This window comes from Rhinolophus hipposideros, assembly GCF_964194185.1.
Source record: "Rhinolophus hipposideros genome assembly, chromosome: 5".
Lineage (NCBI taxonomy): Eukaryota > Metazoa > Chordata > Mammalia > Chiroptera > Rhinolophidae > Rhinolophus > Rhinolophus hipposideros.
In genome coordinates this window covers 2,521,061-2,543,027 of record NC_138051.1, presented here as the reverse complement: position 1 = coordinate 2,543,027, position 21,967 = coordinate 2,521,061, and positions in this window count along the sequence as shown.

Sequence of the window (21,967 nt, the reverse complement as noted above, 5' to 3'; positions counted from 1 at the left end):
AGGAAGGGACCCAGCCTTGTGGGCCAAATTCAGCTGGGTGAATGGGGATCCCTCATGTCTCATCCTCAAAAGGTAGAGCATCTGACTCCCCACAAGGTCCTGATTTGTTCATCCTCAGCTAGGAGAAGATAAACTCCCCAGAAATACTTAGATTACCTGCAAAAGACCCAGGTCTCATCAAAGAGCACTATCAAAAGAGTGAAAAGATAAGCCACAAAATGGGAGAAAACATTTGCAATTCATATATCTAATAAAGGATTAATATCCAGAATATAATTAGGAACTCCTACAACTCAACAACAACAACAACAAAACACAATTCAAAACTCAGAAAAAGACTTGAATAGACAGTTCTGTAAAGAAGATATGCAAATGGACACAGACACTAAAAGATGCTTAACATGATTAGTTATTAGAAAAATGCAAATAAAAACCACAATGAGATACCATTTCATACCTACTAGAATAACAATTTTAAAAAGCTAGATGGTTATAAATATAAGTTGTTATATGGAAGCCTCATGGTAACCACAAAGCAAAAACTATAGTAGATACACAAAAGATAAATAGAAAGGAATCCAAACATACCATTATAGAAAATCATTATATCACAAAGGAAGAGAGCAAGAGAAAAAGAAAGGAACAGAAGAACTACAAAGTAATTTGCAAAATGACAATAAATACATACTTATCAATAATTACTTTGGATATAAATGGACTAAATTCTCCAATCAAAAAACAGAGTGGCTGAACAAATTTTTTTTTAAAAAAGGCCCATCCATAAGTTGCCTACAAGAGACTCACTTCAGCTACAAGGACATACAGACTGAAAGAGAAAGAATGGAAAAGATATTCCATGCAAATGGAAACCAAAAGAAAGCTGGGGTAGATATACTTACATCAGACAAAAATAGACTTTAAAACAAAGACTGTAATAAGAGACAAAGAAGGTCATTATAGAATGATAGTCAATTCGACGAGAGGATATAACATTCATAAGTATTTATTCACCCACCACAGGAACACCTAAATATGTAAAGCAAATATTAACAGACCTAAAGAGAGAAATAGACAGCAATACAATAATAGTAGGGAAATTTAATACCCCACTGTCATCAATGGATAGATCATCCAGACAGAAAATTAATGTGGAAATATTGGTCTTAAATGACACATTAGACCAGATAGCCTTAACAGATATATACAGAACATTTGATCCAAAAGCAACAGAACACACATTCTTCTCTTCAAGTACACCTGGAACATTTTCCAGGATAGATCACATGTTAAGCCACAAAACAAATCTTAATAATTTTAAGAAAACTGAAATCATATCAAACATCTTTTCTGACCACAATAGTATGAGAAAATAAATCAATTGCAAGAAGGAAACTGGAAAATTCACAGATATGTGGAAATTAAACAACATGCTACTGAGCAACAAGTGGATCAAAAAAGAAATAAAAAAATACCTTGAGACAAATGAAAATGGAAATACAACATACCAACGCAGAAGCAGTTCTAAGAGGGAAGTTCATAGCAATAAATGCCTACCTCAAGAAACAAGAAAATCTCAAGTAAACAACCTAACTTTATATCTCAAGGAACTAGGAAAAGAAGAATAAACGAAGCTCAAAGTTAGTAGAAGGAAAGAAATAATATAGATCAGAATGGAAATAAGTGAAATAGAGACTAAAAAGACAGTAGGAAAGATCAATGAAACTAAGAGCTGGTTCTTTGAACTGATATTATAAATAAAATTGACAAATTTTTAGCTAGACTCACCAGGCAGATAAATAAATAAAATAAATAAAATTAGAAATGAAAGAGGGGACAGTACAACTGATAACCCAGAAATACAAAGGATTATAAAGACAGCGCTATGAACAATTATATGCTAGCAAGTTGGGTAACCTGGAAGAAATGGATAAATTCCTAGAAACATAAAACCTACAAGACTGAATCATGAAGAAACAGAAAATGTGAACAGACCAATTATTAGTAAGAAGATTGAATCAGTAACCAAAGACCTCCCAAAAAAACAAAAGTCCAGGACCAGACAGCTTCACTGGTGAAGTCTACCAAACAGTCAAAGAAGAATCAATACCAATCCTTCTCAAACTCTTCCAAAAAAATAGAAGAGGAAAGAATAATTCCAATTCATTTATGAGGCCAACATTACTCTGATATCAAAACCAGGCAAAAACCCCACAAGAAAAGAAAATTACAGGCCAATATCCCTGATGAACATAGATTTAAAAATCCTCAATAAAGTATTAACAAACCAAATTCAACAACACATTAAAAGGATCATAGACCACGATCAAGTTGGATTTCTTCCAGGGATGTTAGGGTGCTTCAACTTCTGCAAACCAATCCATGCAATACACCACATTAACAAAATGAAGGATAAAAACCATATGATCACCTCAAGAGATGCAGAAAAGGTATTTAACAAAATTCAACATTCATTTATTATAAAAACTCAGCACAGTGCAAATAGACGGAACGTATTTCAACATAATAAAAGCCATATGTAACAAGCTCACAGTTAGCATCCTAGTCAATTATGAAAAACTGAAAGCTTTTCTTCTAAAATCAGGAAAAACGCAAGGATGCCCACTCTCGCCACTTTTATTTAACATAGTATTGGAAGTCCCGATAAATTAGGCAAGAAAAAGAAATAAAAGCCATCCCAATTTGAAAGGAAGAAGTAAAACGGTCACTATTTGCAGATGACAATACTATATATAGAAAACCCAAAAGGCTCCACCAAAAAACTATTAGAGCTAATAAATGACTTCAGGATACAAAATCAATATACAAAATTCTACAATATACAAAAATACACAGAAATTGAATTCTTATACATGAATAACAAACTAGCAGGAAAAGAAATTAAGAAACAATCCCATTTACAATTACATCAAAGAAAATAAAATACCTAGGAATAAATTTAACCAAAGAAGTGAAAGACTTATACACTGAAAACTATAAGACTTTGATTTAATGAAAGAAATTGAAGAAGTCACAAGTAAATTGAAAGATATTTCATGCTCATGGATTGGAAGAATTAACATTTTTACAATTGTCCATACTAACTGCCCAAAGCAATCTACAGATTTGGTGTAAACCCTATCACGATTCCAAAGGCATTTTTCACAGACATAGAACAAACAATCCCAAAATTTGTGTGGAACCACAAAAGACTCAATTATGAGAAAGAAGAACAAAGCTGGAGACGTGCTCCTTGGTTTCAAACTATATTACAAAGATACAGTGATCAATACAATATTGTAAAATATCAAAATCGACACATAAATCAATAAAACAGAATAGAGCGCCCAGAAATACACCCACACATAAAGAGTCCATTAGTTTATGACAAAGGAGCTATGAATATATAATGGGGAAAGACAAACTCTTTTTTCGTTTGTTTTGTTCAATTACAGTTGACATTCAATATCATTTTATATTGGTTTCAAGAGGACAATCTCTTTAATAAATGGTGTTGGAAAAAGTGGACAGCCATAATGCAAAAGAATGAAACTGGACCACTCTCTTACACCATACACAAAAATTACCTCAAGATACATGAAAGACTTGAACATAAGACCTGAAATCATAAAACTCCTATAAGAAAACATAAGCAGTCAACTATAATTAAATATATACCAGGGGAGCCAAAAATGAATACAAGTGGACACTTTGGTCACACTGCTCAAGCAGTAGTTGGCCATAATCAGAAGTGTCTGGATGCTGATGGTAACCACTTTGAGCACCTCTTGTAATGGCAGAAGTTAAACACAACTTGTATTCATCTTTTGTTACCAGTATATATTGTGTATTACAATTTTAATAGTTTTTCCTTTCTTAAAATGTGTACACATTTTTGGCTATATATATATGTTATATATACATATGATGTGGAGTACAGCATAGGGAATACAGTGGAACTGTAACAGCTATATACAATGTCAGAGGGGTAGTAGAGTAGGAAAGGAGGTTATCACTTTGTGAGGAGTATAAATGTCTAACTATTATATTGTTTTGTACACCTGAAACTAATAAAAAATTAAAACAAAAGAAAACAAGCGATAAGCTCCTTGATATCAATCTTGGCGATGTTTTTTTTGGATTTGACACCAAAAGCAAACGCAAAAATAAACAAGTGGGACTACATCAAACTGAAAAGCTCCTGTGCAACAAAGAAAACTATCAACAAAATGAAAAGCAACTTACTAAAAAGGAGACAATATTTGTACAACTCAATAGCAAAAAATAATCTATTTCTTAAAATGGGCAGGTTGGGGTGGCCAGATGGCTCAGTTGGTTAGAGTGCAGGCTCTCAACAACAAGGTTGCCGGTTCAATTCCCACATGGGATGGTGGGCTGTGCCCACGGCGACTAAAGATTGAAAACGGCAACTGGGTGCCGGCCTGGTGGCTCAGGCGGTTAGAGCTCCATGTTCCTAACTCCGAAGGTTGCCGGTTCGATTCCCACATGAGCCAGTGGTCTCTCAACCACAAATTTGCCAGTTCGATTCCTTGAGTCCCGCAAGGGATGGTGGGCTGCACCTCCTGCAACTAAGATTGAACACGGCACCTTGAGCTGAGTTGCCTCCCAGAAGGCTCAGTTGGTTGGAGCGCGTCCTCTCAACCACAAGGTTGCCAGTTCGATTCCTTGAGTCCCACAAGGGATGGTGGGCTGCGCCCCCTGCAACTAGCAACAGCAACTGGACCTGGAGCAGAGCTGCACCCTCCACAGCTAGATTGAAGGACAACTACTTGGAGCTGATGGGTCCTGGAGAAACACACTGTTCCCCAATATTCTCCAATAAAATTTATTTAAAAAAGAAAAAGAAGGCAGTTGAAGCTGGCAAGGTCACCAAGTCTGCCCAGAAAGCTCAGAAGGCTAAATGAATATTATCCCCAATACTTGTCACCCTAGTCTTAATCGGTAGTGTAAGAACGGTCTCAGAACTGTATGTCTCTGTTGGCCATTTAAGTTTAATACTAAAAGACTGGTTAATGAATACAATGCTTCATAAAACCTTTAGAAGGAAAGGAGAATGTTTTGTGGACCATTTATGTGTGTGTGTGTGTATGTGTGTGTGTGTTTAAGTTATTCGTTTTTTAAATCAGTACTTTTTAATGAAAACAACTTGACCAAAAAATCTGACACAGAATTTTGAGCCCCATTAAAACAAAGTTTAATGAGAAAAAATACATATCTACTAATGCAAGATGTTAATAGGGAAACTGGGAGCAGGGAGAGCAGATATATTGAAACTCTCTATTTTCCACTCATTTTCCTATAACCTAAAACTATTCAAAAAAATGAAATCTACTCACAAGACCACTTTCTGTACATCACACAAGACAGAAGCTGTACAGCCACTGTGGGAAATAATCTAGAGGCTCGAAAACTTCAGAACAGAATTGTCACATGACCCAGCAATCCTTCTTATAGGTGTCTATCCGAAAAGATTGAAAATATTTATCTGTAAAGATACATGTACACCTATATCCATTGCAGCACTACTCACAGTGGCCAAGACGTAGAAACAACCGAAGTGTGCTTTGATAGATGATTGGATTGAAGAACCTGTGGCACATATACACAATGGAATACTATTCTGCCATAAGAAAAGATGAAATAGTGCCTTTTGTGACAACATAGATCTTGAGAATATCATACTAAGTGGAATAAATCAAACATAAGTCAAGAACCATGTGATTTCACTCACATCCACATATGAAACTGAGAGCAACAAACAAACAAGATCCAATCGACACAGACAACAGTATTGTGGGTGTCAGACGAAAAAAGGAGCGGGGAGAGGTGGAAAAGGGTGAAGGGAGTCAAATATATGGTGACGAAAGGAGATTTGACTGGGTGGTGAACACACAATGCAATATACACATGATGATATTTATAGAATTTTATACTTGAAACCCATATAATTTTATTAGCTAATGTCACTCCCACTGCATTTAATAAAATTTTAAAAAGTGTTGCTAATACTTTCTTGTGAATAAATTGCCAATGTGAATTTTAAAAACTTGAGAAAAAATTTTAAAACGAGAGAGAGACTGTAGAGAAGGCTGGGAAAAGACAGGAGCTTTGCGGGGACTGCAGGAATTTTCCGGGGCCAGAGGGGCCAGTGAGTGCCTTTATGTACCCTTCCACCACCATAGACTGGGTGAAGGCTCTATTCGGGTGCTCTGAATTATCTACAAGGTTGCTGCAGTGTAGTCACACAGCAACCTAGCAGTCTGTCCCCTCCAATCTTTCCTTAGGGAAAGGTGACCCTGCGGAATTGTCCCTCATTGGGGTTGAGTTTACGCTACTCTAAGTCTCCATGTTTGGTCCTTGTAAGCAGGGTCTGCAGTCAAAGACGGGTAAGATTTCTCACAGGAGAAACAACCTAAGCCAGACGGGACCCACCTAGGACCCCCATGAGCTAATGTAAAGTTAGGAGGTAGCTGTGCCCCTCCTTCTGAGAACTGCTGACGCATGCCTCAACTGTTGTCCTTTACCCTCAGGTGTAATGGACCCATTAGAACAATAGCATCTCGCCCCTCCTGTTTGGCTCATGGGATAATCTTATCTTGTGAGACTTGTTCCCCCAGGGATTGTATGCACCACACCTTGGTCATTTGGGGGATGGTATGCATCGGTTGCTTTGGGATGATTATGGGATTTGGAATAAATGATTATTGTATGGTGTAAGAGTGCCGCAGACCCTGCCCCTAATCATGTGATCTCTATTGTGAAAAATCAATAAATACCCACGGTGACCCGATTCGGGGGCTCCAGTCCCTTGAGGCTGTGAGTCCCTTGGTCCTCTGTGATTTAACTATATTTGAGTCTCTGTCTCTTTATGATAGTTTAACCCTCGCCGCCTCCCTCGCCTTCCCACGGTTTGTGTTGTGTAGGACGCAACACTGCAGCATGTTCCCAGACATACCACCCGAGCCCATTTTGGCCGGAACTAAGGGAGCATGCAGGATCAACAGGGCATTACAACACACACAGCCTCCCCACCTGAAGCCTCTCTGGCTCAGTGGGCTGGTGTCCTGGACACCATAGGCACCTGCTTGGCCCCAACCAGCCTGCCAAAACCACCCAGCACACATAGCCAACACAGAGGCTGTTTATACATAAGAACACTTTTTAAAGACTGGGAGACATAGATATGTCTAATTCATATAAACATAGAAAGTCAAACAAAATGAAAAGACAGAAGAATATCTCTCAAATGAAGGAACAAGAAAAATCTCCAGAAAAACACCCTAGGGAAATGGAGATAAGTAATTTGTCTGATAAAGAATTAAAAAAAAAAAAAGGATCATAAGGATGCTCACCAAAGTTGAAGAAGGAATTGAGGAACTTAGGGAGAGCTGCAACAGAGTTAGAAAGTACACTAAACAACAAAACCAACATGAAGGATACAATAACTGAAATAAAAAAATACATTAGAAGAAATCAACAGAAGATCAGCTAATACAGAAGAACGGATCAGTGACCTGGAAGACAGATGAGTGGAAATCAACCAATCAGAGCAGCAAAAAGAAAAAAGAATTTTTGAAAAATGAGGATAGTTTAAGGGACCACTTGGGCAACATCAAGCACTCAAACATTCACATTATAGGGATCCCTGTAGGAGAAGAAAGGGAGAAAGGAACAGAAGCTTTATTTTAAGAAATAATGGCTGAGAGCTTTCCTAAGCTGGGAAAGGAAATGGATATCCAGGTCCAGGAAGCATGGAGAATTCCAAACAAGATGAACCTAAAGAGACTCACACCAAGACATATTGTAATTAAAATAGCAAAAGTTACAGATAAAGAGACAATCTTAAAGGAAGCAAGGGGAAAACAATGAATTACATACAAAGGAAACACCATAAGACTGATTTCTCAGCAAGAACTTTATAGGCCAGAAGAGAGTGGCAGGACATTTTTAAAGTGCTGAAAGAAAGGAACCTACAGCCAAGAATAATTTACCTGGCAAGGTTATCATTCAGAATTGAAGGAGAGATAGTTTCCCAGACAAGCAAAGACTAAAGGAATTCATCACCATTAAGCCAGCTTTATAAGAACTATTAAAGGGCCTTCTTTAAGCAGAAAAGCAAAGGCCATAAGCAGAAATAAGAAAACATGAGAAAGAAAAAATTTCACAGGTAAAGCCAAATAGTTAATAAATACAGTAAATCAGACATTTAAAAAGTTACTACAAAGGTCAAAAGAAAAAACAATGTATCAAACTCAACTCAAACTACAATAAGTAGTTAGGACATACACAACACATAAAGATATAAAACATGACATGAATAACAAAGCATGGGTGGGGTGTAAAAATGTAGTCCTTAGAGAATATATTCTAACTTAAACTCCTATTAGCTTAAAACAGACTGCTATATACATAGCAGGTTTAATATACATAAACCTCATGATAACCACAAAGCAAAAGAAGCTTTTGCATATGAAGGAAACCATCAAAAAAAAAAACCAAGAAGACAACCTATTAAAAAGAAGAAAATATTCACAAATGATACATTTGATAAGAGGTTAATATCCAAAAAATATAAGGAACTCATACAACTTAACACCAAAAAAAAAAAAAAAATCTCATTAAAAAATAGGCAGAGGACCTGAATAGACATTTCTCCAAAGAGGGCATACAGATGGACAATAGACATATGAAAAGATGTTCATCAGATAAATGAAAATTAAAACCACACAATGAAATATCACCTGTCAGAATGGCTACCATCAATAAATCAACAAAAAAAGTGTTGGTGAGGATGTGGAGAAAAGGAGACCCTCATACACTGCTGGTGGGAATGTAAATTGGTGCAGTCACTATAGAAAATAATATGGAGGTTCCTCAAAAAATTAAGAATAGAATTACTATATGACCCAGCAATCCCTCTTCTAAGTATCTACCCAAAAAATTTGAAAACATTTCTTTGTAAAGATATATGTACATCTATATCCACTGCAGCACTACTCACAGGCCAAGACATGGAAACAATTAAAATGTGCTTCGATAGATGATTGGATAAAAAGATGTGGCAAAAAAAAGATGTGGTACATATATACAAAGGAATATTACTCAGCCGTAGGAAATGAAATACTGCCATTTGGGACAACATGGATGGATCTTGAGATTATCATGCTAAGCAAAATAAGTCAGACAGAAAAAGTTGAGAACCATGTGATTTCACTCATATGTGGAATATAAAACTGAAAACAAATAAAAACAGATAGACACAGACAACAGCGTGGTGGTTGCCAGAGGGACAGGGGAGTGAGTAGGGAGAAGTAGAAAAAGGTAAAGGGGGTCAAATATATGTTAACGAAAAGAGATTTGACTCTGGGTGGTGAATACACAATGCAATATACAGATGATGTATTTTAGAATTGTATACTTGAAACCTATGTAATTTTATTAATCAATGTCACCCCAATACATTTAATTTAAAAAACAAAATCAGATTTATAGATATAGAGAACTAGATGATGGTTGCCAGAGGGCAGGGGGTGGGAGGATGGGAATCAAAAAGTAAATAAAGTCTATCAATTACAAAAACAAAAAGTCGGCCAGTCCGGTGGCTCAGGGGGTTAGAGCTCCAGACTCCTAATGCCAAAGGCTGCCAGTTCGATTCCCACATGTGCCAGTGGGCTCTCAACCACAAGGTTGCCAGTTCTACTCCACAAGGGATGGTGGGCAGTGCCCCCTGCAACTAACAACGGCAACTGGACATGGAGCTGAGCTGCGCCCTCCATAACTAAGACTGAAAGGACAACAACTTGACTTGGAAAAAGTCCTGGAAATACACAATGTTCCCCAATAGAGTCCTGTTCCCCTTCCGAAATAAAATCTTAAAAGAAAAAAAAAAAAAGACTGGTAACACAATAAAATATTGCCCCCCCCCAAAAAAAAAGGCTCCGGCGTTCCCCTCTCTCTACATAGCCCTGAGAGAGGAGCACTCACTGTGCTCACTTCCATAGTGGTAGAGCCCCCCTTTTCCACTCTGAAAGTCCCTAGTTTCACCTTCAGTCTTTCCACCTGCAAAATGGAGGCAGCGTTGGATTAGCTGATCTCATTAAAGCACTAGGTTCTATGTATATAATACGTTTGTTTTGTTCTTTACAAAATGAGAGAACTGTTCATTATGTTTCATCTCCTGTGTGTGAGCAAGGCTCCTCCCCACACAAAACAGAGACAGAAAACCAGAGTTTGAGGATGCTGAGATTTAGGCTTCTTCCCTCCCCACACACATCTGAACTGACCACCGGCATTCTTCATGTCCCTCCACCCCAAAGCTCTTTCCAAGGACACAAAGCTCTTTCTTTGGAGGGACAAACTGGTTATATTGTGACTCTAGAGTACCCACCCAGGTGTGGGGGGTGGCGGAAGGAAAATAATGGAGGACTCCTCAGGGAGGGTCCTATAAGGAGGTAGGAAAGAATGACACGTAAAGAATGCCTATGCCCACCCATCTACCATGACCCCCTGTTTTCTGGAATAGACTCATCCAGCAACATGGGCAGTAGTGTGGCTCTCTGCAGAGTGAATCCTTTTTTCCTGTTGACTTTCATTACTGTACGAGAGATGTGTTCTGTAGGAAAACATTGCCACTAATAGTTCAAATTGAAAAGTTCCTAAGAAGGTGATTCAAGTGGGGACCAAGGCCTAGGTGTTGGAGCCTAGGGATGAGCCTACAGAGTTCTGCTCCTGCCGGCACGGCCTTCCGAATAGCCCACATACAGAACCGCTGGGCCTCACTCACTTCCTACTTGTCTGACTAGAAGCCACAAAGGCTAATAGAGGTGAGGTGCAATGCCACCCTTGACCAGCAGGAAGTGCTAGTCCATAAACGTACCACCTGCGCTCTTGCGGAAACCTTCCCTCAGTTTATTTTTGTTTACTTTATTACGAATCAAGACTCAGCTTTATCTGTCCTACAAATTATGATTCTCTGAGATAACATGAAAATGAGCCAAACCATTTCCAAAGTGTTCATCCAGTGGCATTCTGGAAGTAATCATTGCTGTCTGTGACTTTGAAGAAAATAATAAATTTAGGAAGTAAAATCAGCTGGACTCTGTGCTAAAATCCTGGAGGGAGGAAGCACCTCACCTGAGCTTCATCTGTCTGTGTCCATGCCTGTCCTTAAACCCAAAGCCAATGCTTCATGGAACCTCCTTCTGAGAGGAGACTCAGCTCACCAGTCAAATGAAGGCAGCACAGCTCTGCCCTTGGGGACCCCATCTGAGGGGGCAGGCAGAGTCCTGCCCTGGGAAGCTGAGGCTAAGCAGCGTGTGACTCTGTCCTGGACATCACAAACTGAGGAGGAGACACAGTCATACCTGCAGGCTCAAATCTGAGGGGAAATGAGCCTGCTCTGAGGGTCCCAGTCTCAGGAGAGGACCACAACTGAAAGTTGGGAGTCTCAAGAAACATGGCCCTATTTGAGGGAAACATGGCCTTGCTCTGGGAGCTCCAGTCTGAGGGGGGCATGGTCCTATCCTTCAGAGCCCCTAACCAGTGGAAAACATTTGTCGTGCAGGGCGGCCTGCGGGGTCTCTGGTCCCGCTCCCCACATAAGAACGCAGGATATGGTGAGGCCAAAGGGAACACCCACGGAGCCATAGATGGGGAGTCATACCACTATAGTCTCACTGGTGGCTGGGTTGGAGACACAGGAAGCAGGAGCCACACTATCTGCAACCTGCCGCCCACTTCTTTGCCAACCAACCTTACTTGCTAGCTGTAATCCGCCTCTCTGCAATCCGCAATCCACACTCTGCCGCTTGCTAACTCAGCCACCATCTTCTTGCTAGCCCCCCTTTTTGCTGCTAGCGTAGCCACGGCAGTTATATTAGTGGCCAATGGCTCACTAGCCATAGTGGCCAACTAGCCACAGCTGATGGCCATCCAGTCACAGTTGATGGTCATTTACTACCCGAGCCAGCACCTCTCCACATACGGCCAGTAGCCTGGAAACTGCACGCCTGGCTCTGTCCCCACAACATTGATGCACCCTAGTGGCATACGAGTATATAAAGAGCCAACAAGCAACAAACAGATATGGCCAGAGTTTCAGGCCCACTAGTCACCCAACGGTCACTGCCCCACTTGGCTCCCTGTGGTCAGGAGTTGACCTGAGCTTCTCACGCACACCTGGCCAATCTTTAACTCACTCAGGTTAGCCTAGGGCTCCCCTCTGGCCATGTCCAAAGTGAGAGGAATTGGACCTGGAAACTTTGCTCCCTCTCCTCCCCCTCCCCACTGCTGCCCCCCACAGCATGCAGGCTGGAACAGTTCTGGCCTGTCCCTTCCTGGGCGGGCTCTGGACACACACATCATCCCAGGCTGTTCTCACAACCCGAGGAGGTGGGCGTCATTATACCCTGTGGAGATAAGGAATCCCAGGCTCAGAAAGCTCGAGCTGGGAATTGGTTGGGAGAGGGTAACTCAGGGCTATGTCCCCTCCACCTTGCAGAGCCCCTCCCCCTGCCTTGCCTCACGCCCTCAGCCAGGGCTGCTCAGAAATGCTACATGATCAATGAACCACGGCTGGACAGTTAAGAGCCCTGAGCTCAGGTACTCGGTGTGGGTGACACTGGCCAAGTCCCTCCCCCTCTCTTGGCCTCAGACCCCCATCTTTAGCCCCCTCTGAGGTCTTCTCCAGCACTGAAAACCTGAGGACTGGGCCAGTAACAATGACCATGTCCTGCCAGCCTCAGTTAAGTGTATGGGCAAGATCCCGTGAGGGGCTGTCCAACTTTGAGGTGCGGAGCACTAGGGCGAGGTACGTTTGGTGAAGATGAGGTTGGTGGGGAACCCCACCTATGCTTCACAGGGAAAATTAAGTAACTTCTCTAAGTCTCCCAGCATGTCCAATTCAGATCCTCAAATCCTTTCATCTGAAATGTCTACCACCACCCTTTCTATATCTTAATTTAGGTTCTTGAGAGAGGCATTTGATTGGCTCAAGCCATCTTTTTGAGCAAAGCCGTATAGGTCAAAGGTCACAAGTCAGTCAGCGATTAGGTCCACTTGGAGCCATGCCCACCTCTATCCAAATAGTCATAGCATGGTAGTGGCTTTGTCAGGTGGGCCCTGCACACTGGGCAGGAGCGACAACGGCACAGGGGAAAAGCTAGAAGAGCTGCAGAAGGGCACAAGAGCCTCCAATCGTCATTTTCCTATCTTCACACCCTCAGTGCAAAGCTACCTGCCCTTGCTCTCAGTCGTCCCTGATCCTCTAAGACTGGATCTCCTGATAAATTAAAGAAAGAACCACTACTGTTCTTATTCTAAACCAGCTCACCCCTTCACTAAAGAAGGCTGGCACTGGGCCTGGTGGTCCTGCCTGGCTCCTTTTTCCCTCAGGATGACCTCTCTCCCAGAATCACATGGGACCCTATGCAAATGTACCCAGCCCCTGAGGACCCCCAGATCTGCCCAGATAAGTTTCAGCCTTAAAGAAACTTACTCCCCAAGGAAGAATTTCCCAACTGACAAAGAAATCTGAGGAGCGAGCAGACTGAACGAAGGGTGGCAAATGCACTTCTGAGGGGGAAACCAAGCAGAAGCTGGACTTTCTTAGTCCAAAGTTTGCATGTCAAAAGTCAGTCAATGAATCTGCCCTCCACCTTATCCTTGTCATGGGCTCTTGACCCTGAGATAGCCACACCCTGAGCCAAGCTCCCCATCCCTCCGTGATACCCGCCTTCGAAATTCATCCCCAGGACCCTGCACTCTGGTTCCCCCTCCACCATGAGGTAACACCAGGTACATAGGACCCCTGGAGTTAGAGCGGTAATTCAAAGACATGCAGCTGTGCTGGGCTCTCAGGCTGTGCAGAGGAGAGGGCACTTTTGGGCAAGTGCCCCTTACCTTGCACTAATGAGGGAGGTCAACTCTGGTCCTCACTGAGGCCACTTGCACTCTCCTGGTGGGCTCTGTGTACCAGCGGATTTTTCTGGTTTCAGGATAACGTGGTGATACTTGATATGCTTCCCCAGGCCACCCCATCCACTGCCCCCACACACACACTCCATTTTGGGCCAGTTTTTAACGATAAGAGTCCAATCCCCAGCATGGCCTGGGAAAGGGAAAGGGGATAAGGGAGGAGGCTGGCTCAGAGGGAGGTCCAAATCCCAGCTCATTCACTAAGCCTGAGCCAGTTGCACAACCTTTCTGAGTCTAAATTTTCTCATCTTGCAGCTGGGCATGGTAATCCTACCCCACGGGGTTGGTGGGAGGCTTAATGAAATAGAGCGTGTAAAGTGCCAGGTATCAGGTTAATGCTACACACACACACACACACATACAGAGGCTGGGAAGGATGGGCTCAGGACAGGACCAAACCCATGACATATGTTGCATACGCTGCTGTGCTTACACCAGGCACATATGTGTGAGCCGGCATTCCCAGGACCCTGTACCCTCTTACTATTGGGGTCTTGCCAGGGCCTGGACTCAGCCCACTTCCTTCCACTGCTCCCCCCACCCAGAGGCTGGGGGGGGATGTTGGCGTGCCAGGGAACAATGGGCCCCCAACCCCTTCCGGCACATTGCGTGAGAAGGAGCTGCCAGAAGGAAACCTACCTCCCAGTGGGACAGGCCACCGCCCACCCCCTTTGCCTGCCCCAGGAAAGCCTGGACACCCGCTGTGCTACTCCAGAGGAGGGCCTCTCACTCTTAGTACATTGTGTCCCTAAGACCTGCTCTGGCTCCCCCACCCTTTTTCAGAGGCATCCCTGAGCTCCTCCCCAGGGGCTGGGTTGGGTCCTCCTGAAAGAGTCCAGGGCCCTGTTCTTCATCTGTGTCCCGTTTGTGGCCTGGCTACAGCAGTCTTCATGAGTGTTGACCAACTGAGCGCAGGAAGCCAGTCCAGAGAAGGTCAGGGGCCTGGGGACAGAAAAGATGAGAGAGAGGGATCCAGCTTGGGGCTCAGCCAAATCTCCTAGACAGCCGACAGGGGTGAGGTCAGAGCCCCATAAATCGCTCCAGAGGGCATAGGGCACACTGCTGGGGGGCCGAGAGTGCTTTCCCTGGAAAGTCCTTTCAGCACTCAGGGTTCCATCTGAGTAGCAGCACCTTTGCCTACACCCCCACCCCACCTGTCTCTCTCTCTCTCTCTCTCCAACGTGTTCCACTGCCTCCACCATCAGACTAGGGGCCCACTGAGGTGAGGGTGTGGAGATGCCACTCTTCATGCCAGGTGGGCTGCTGACCAGAGGCTCTGGACAAAACGCCCTGTCTGGGCACCACTGACCCCACCTAGGAGCTGTGTGTGGGGTGTGGAATGCATGAGGCCTTCCCTGCTGCCGGGCCTTCCTGACCTGGGAGTGAGGTGGACACTAGCCCTGAGCATAGCCTTCTTTGATGTGTGGGTGGAAGCTGAGTTCTGCCTGGATCTCACCCAGTACTATTTTCCACACCGTGGCCCCCAAAGCTCTGGGTAGGGTGTCTGCTCCCAGTCACCAGGTTCAGGACTCCAGGTTCTCAGGTGTGACCATTGCCAGCAAGCTGCAGCAGAAACACACTTCACAAACCTGCGTGATTAACCTGCCTGCTGCTTCCCCACATCCACCCCCACCTCAGAGGAGACGCAAATCTGGGACTAAGATTCCTTGATTCTCACGGCAAGAAGGACTCTCAAGCACACGACGGAGTGGCTCCCTTGGCCCTGAGGGCACAGGAGATAGGAGGCACACCTGCAAACACCCACCCGGCTGCAAGCATGCACATTCCTGGCTGGCGTGCTGACCCACCTGAACATAACACCTGGCACACTCGCGCACATGTGTACACCTGACCACGCCGAGCCCAAGCTTGCCCATGTGCATGCACCCGCAGAGAGTGGGTGCCCCCACATCTGCTGTCTTATACACACTCCCCCAGGACTGGCATTTGACACGCATGCCCACCCCGCCCCCACCCTCGCTGGCACACTGGTACTCGTGCCTGGGCCAGCCCAGGAGCTACACCTCCTTGTGGACGACCTTGGAGATTTAGAGGACACTGGGGTATGGCAGGGCTCTAGGGGGAGACCCCAGGCAGGGCCTCGCGCTGTGTGACAGATGACAGAGCAGTGTTCCCAGCAGTGCTGCCAATTCACTCATTCATACAAGCTTTTATTAAAAGGAAACATTTCAAATCAGTGGGGAAAAGATGTATTATTGAACAAATAATGTTGAAAAAAATTGGGTCCTACCTCCCTCTTAACACCAAAATAAATTCAAATGGATCAAAAATTTAAATATTAGTTATAAAACCGTAAGAGGCCAGAAGTAAACATGGAATTGATTTTTTAAAATAATCTGAGAGTAGAAAAAGCCTATCTAAATCTGATATAAGCCAAAAAGCTATAAAATATCGCTTCTACGAAATAAAAAGAAATCATTTCTGTATTTAAAAGAAGCATGAAAAATCCAAAGACATACAATGAATATGTGCTGGACAGCTTTGCTTTTGCCCCTCCAGGATCCCTCCCACCCTTCACCCTGCTCTCTGTAATGGGAGGCTGACCGCCCAGCCCTCATCCATAGGCTCTCCTGCCCTATGGTTTCTAAGCTGGGTTCAAGGAATGGAAACTCTAACAAGGGGAGATGGGAGATGTCCCCTCAGGCATCTGTCCCCATGCAGCTCTCTCCCTGGGGCTCAAGTAGCTGTCCCCTCCAGTGGTACCTTTCAGGCAACGAACCACCCCTCCAGCTCCCCTACTCCCTGCCTACCCACTTGTAAATATCCCCGTTTGACACTTTCTTCAGATTCAACTGGTTTGAGCATGCCATTTGTTTCCTGTTGGGACCCTCCATGATACATGGGTAAAAGATTAATTTCCTCAATATGGAAAGAGTCCCTATTTTTTTAAATCCAATAAAAAATGGACAAAGAAAATAAACTGTTCACAAAAGAAAATAAAAATTTTTAAAATATAAAGAGATGTGTGACCTCACTTGTAATAAAAGAAATATAACTTAAAATGATATGCAGTTTTTTACCAGATTGGCAAAGATGAAATGTCAGATGACACATTGTGTTGGTAAGGGTGTTGAAAAAAAACAGGCACTCACATTTAATACTGGTGAAAGTGAATTTTAGTTAAAAAGCAAACTTCTAAAACGTGAATTTGAGGTCCAGCCTGGTGGCTCAGGCGGTTGGAGCTCCGTGCTCCTAATGCTGAAGGCTGCCAGTTCAATTCCCGCACGGGCCAATGCCAGATGGCTCAGTTGGTTGGAGCGCGTCCTCTCAACCACAAGGTTGCCCGTTCAATTCCTCGAGTCCCACAAGGGATGGTGGGCAGCGCCCCCTGCAACTAACAACGGGGACTGGACCTGGAGCTGAGCTGCGCCCTCCACAACTAAGACTGAAAGGACAACAACTTGAAGCTGAACGGCACCCTCCACAACTAAGGCTGAAAGGTAAACAACTTGACTTGGAGAAAAGTCCTGGAAGTACACACTGTTCCCCAATAAAGTCCTATTCCCCTTCCCCAATTAAAACCTCTTTTTTTAAAAAAAAAAATTGAATTTGACAATATTTGTCAAAAATTTTAAAGTACAAGTACCCTTTGAACCAGACAATTGTGCTTCTAGAAATTCGTTTCAGTTTACACAGATGATAATAATATGTTGAAGGATTTTTGTTGCAGCATTCCATTAATTCCAAGAATCTGGAAATGACTAAATCAACTATGGTAAATCCACAATAATATAAATGACATTGAAGATCAGGGTATCTAGTTTTTTATGTTTTTAGCCATACTATACTAATATTTGCAGAGACTATCCTGCAGATATGTATGAAAAAAGCAAGTTTCTTCTCCAGAGAAGGCAATGGATGTCTAGGGGACCTGGGTTTGAGAGAGATGTCCTCCGTTTGTAACTTTTGGATTTTGTACAGATTTCCTATATCAAAAAGGAATTTATATTGTATTGATTGAACACCTACCATGTACTAAACACCATGACAGCTCGTGGAGATATGGCAGGGAACAAGATTAGCCTGGTTATCTTCTGCTGTCAGGGAGCTTACAGCCTAGTGAAGAGACAGACACTAAAAAAGTAAACATACAAATAAATACACAATTACAAATCGTAATGGGTGCTATGAAGAGGAAGTTACGGCGCTATGAAGAGACAAATAGGGATGACGACTTCAGATGGGTTGATCAAATCAGGCTTCTGAGAGGAGGTCGAATTAAATAGGAAGAGCAGAGGAAAAAGAGCTCTAGTCAGAGGGGCCAATATGTGCAAAGGTCCTGAGGCAAGAAAAGGCTTACTGTGTGCTCATGGGCAAATGACCACCCCTCTCAGGGAAGGCACAGCCTCACCTGTGAAATAACCCCATTTTAGAGGTGGAGAGACAGAGGCTCAGAAAGGGGAGGGGGCTTTCCCAGGAAAGTGGATGAGCCAGAACCAGCACCTAGATCTTTTGGGTCCTTGAACACAATGCTATTCCAGTTGTCCATTTCGGATCTCTTGCAGAATCGCAGAGACCAGGAGTGGAGGTTAAGGGGGTAAGAAGTTGGCCACTCCCCTGGCTCTGCTCTCCCTCCCCTGCCAGCTCACAGACTGAGGGAGGGGAAAAATCAGGTTTCATGCATGTGCAAGTATGTACACACATGCCATAAGCACCAACCAAGGCCTACAGACAGCTGAGCTGGTCATCTTGGGCCGGGAGCCAGACACCCTCTACTTTGAACCCAGCCTTTGAAAGGCACCCCTCTTACAATGCTGCTTCTTTTGTGTACAAACATCAGTGCTTGTGAATGTGTGTGCTGGTGAATGTGTGTGCTCATTCTCGGTGTGTTTACACCAAGCGCTCCCAGAGGGCCACAGCCAGTTCCCGTTTTCCTCATGGCATCACGAACATTTAAATCTCACAACAATCCCCTGGGGCGTACACTATTATTTACCCCTTTTTCAGATGAGGAAACTGAGGCCCAGAGACATCACATACATGGCCCAGCAAGTAAGTAGCAGAAGAAGGACTCAAACCTAGGGCTGCATGATGGCAAAGTGCCTGCCGTCAGCTGAGCACTAGATAAATGTGCAATAAATGAGCAAATAAGTGAACCTCATGGCACAGATGAGGAAACTGAAGGTTTGATAGGCACCTAGGAAACTGGTGTATGGGCAAGGCTAAACACCCAGCCTTCAATCTGCCCGGCCAGGCCCCCTCCCAGCCTCGGCCACTCCCTCACCCATCCTGCAGGATCCCACACAGCCTGATAGGCAGACAGTAGGTGGGACTGGGCAGGATCTCCTCTTTGCCATCCTTGGATCTGGCTGGACTCTCTGGCCCCTCCCCTGCACCCCTAGGGATGTACCTGGGCAGGCTGACACGGGGCTGCCTTCCCCCCAAGCGACTCTCCCCAGGGGCTGAAGTCCTTGAGTTTGTCTTCTCACGAGGTACCTGTGCTGAAAACCAGTGCAGAGCTGCGAGCTCGGAAGTGGGCTCATCTACACAGGCCTGCTCCTGGTGCACCAGCGCCCCCTGTGAGCCTCCTTTCTCTGCCAGGTCTGTTTCCCTGCAGGGGTGTGCAAGCCCCAGACACTGGAAAAGCAGCACATGGTCTGCACACCCAGGCAATGACCGGGGGTACCCCAGGAAGGTCCGTGCCCATGCCTGAATGTTTCCCACCTGGGCGTGGGCACTACCCTGGAGGCCCCTCTCCGCCTGTGCACTGGGCCCCTTCCTCCCAGCAGCCACACTTTCACGTTTTCTTTGCCCCGGAGGAGGGCAAATTGTCCCTAAATGCTGAGCTGGAAGTTTTCCTAGGCACTCGCTACAACTATAGTCTTCAAAGTCTGCAAACTTTTTCCAGTAGCAGGACTCATTGTTCAAAGGAAACCTTGTCACTTTGCCCTTGCCATTGCCCCCCAAAAAGTCAGGCTGTGATCTGCAGAGATGAGAATGGCCCTTCCTCCCTCAAACCCTGCAGCTGTCCAATTCTGCACCCCTCTTCTCGGGCCAGCCATGTTCTCAGTTCCCAGGCCAGGATCTGCCCCCAACCTCCTGCTCAGAGCTGGAGCCACGAAGAGTGCAGTCTGGGCCACCCCCTGGTGGCCACTTAGAGAAGCACATGTGTCCCACTGCCACTGACGGTCAGTCACCACAGCCCTGGGGACCCCAAATAGACAAAGTGAATTTACTTTGCAAATGCAGCTTCGAGACAAGTCTCCAGGCCTTCCTATTCAGAAATTCTGGAGAAGGCACTAAGACTGGCCAGGGATTCCCCACCCTCTCCCCATCATTCCCTGGTCTGGTCATCATACACCTGAATAGAAATTCCTGGTCCAGTTCCCTACCAAGAGTCCAACTTCTTTCTTTACATCTGGGATAGGGAGCTCACTACCCCCAAGGCTTACCCATCACCTTTTCTGCGCTGGGAGCACTGGGAACACTGACCTCCTGGGACTCACACTGCTCACTTACCTGTTGTGAGAGGTGAGCAAACCAGGGTTACAGATGTGCCGACAGGCACAGAGATTGAGTGGCCCATTCTACAAGCTTGTACACCCCTACCTACCTCTTCTCAGGGCTCTTGTATTCAGAGGAATTAAATCCTAGAATCTTAGTGATGTCTGGAGTCTAGCTGCCCCCTAGATTCTGCCAATGCCACCTGAGCACTTGCTTTCACCAGGCCCCTCCTGGTGCTGTGCCCACCAGTCCTTGCAACACTCTGTAAGGGCAGTGTGCCCATGCCCAACAGGCAGATGGGTACAGGGGTGCAAACGGGAGGTCACTTACCCAGGGCGACACCAATAGGCATTTGCAAAGTTGCACTTAATGTCAGGCGTGCTGGTGGCTCCTGCAGCTCAGAATTCCCTGCACCCACACATGACACCTGGGCCAAAGCCAGGCCCGCCAAGAAGGCTCAGAGCAGACTGTGAAACCAGCAGTTTGTCCCCAGCCTGTCCCTCATGCCCCTTCATCCCAGTCCTGCCTCCCACCTGGAGGCCCAGGACCATTCCACCCAGACCCTGCACCAGCAGCTCCTGCCTGGATGGAAACATCCCCCCCCCCATCCGCCCCCAGCCCCTTCATGCCAAGCAAACCCAGGACCTGGGGCCTGGGGCCTCTGGAACTGCGGTCTGAGAGCCCCCTGGTGGGGCAGGAGAGAAAGCGCAGGCCTCGGCTGATTTGGCGAGTCACCACTGTGGGCCTCCAGAGCCATATAGATAAGGTCTAGATACTACTGTTTTCCTTGAAGGATAACGATCAAATGAGAACAAATGTACAAACACCCAGCACACAGTAGGTATTCAACAGTGTGCCTTCCTCATGCTCACCTTGCTCTTGTTAGCCAGGAACCCCCAGGGGTGTCAGCACTGCTGAGGCTAGGCCAGGTGCCCAGAGGGCCAGCGTGGTGGCGGCCTTGGAATGGGACGGCAGCGCCAGGTGGAGAGCCCTGGGGAATCCTGGCAGCCAGCTGTGGTCTGGCTGTCCCCTACTAGCACCCCATCTGGAAAAGCCCTTCCAGAGCCATGCAGGGGCCACTGGGGTTTCTAGAAAGGCTGCTTTCTGCTCCTCTGTGGAGGAACGACCAACCCGCCCATGCTTTCCGGAAGTGGCCACATCCCCGCCCTTTCCAGTTGCCCTTGTTTTCCTGTCGTCATCTCTCCCGGCCAGCCCTGCCACACTCCCACTCGGGGAGGGTCAGCTCTGCCTCTGGCCCCAGCTGAGCCCGGGAGAGGGTCCTCTCCAGGCTCCTGGCAGCCAGCCTCTTCCAGAACACACATATGCCTGCTCTTCTGGCGTGGCCCTGGGGCTGCGGGCCAGAGTCTTGTGACTTTGCTCTTCCTCCAGCCCCGTCGTTTTCCCTTCCTCGTGGGATCTGCGCTCTGGCCACCAGGCGGCGCTGTTTCCCCCAGACCTGATGAGACCACAAGTCAGGACCGTCAGAGACCAAACTGCAAAAATTACTTTC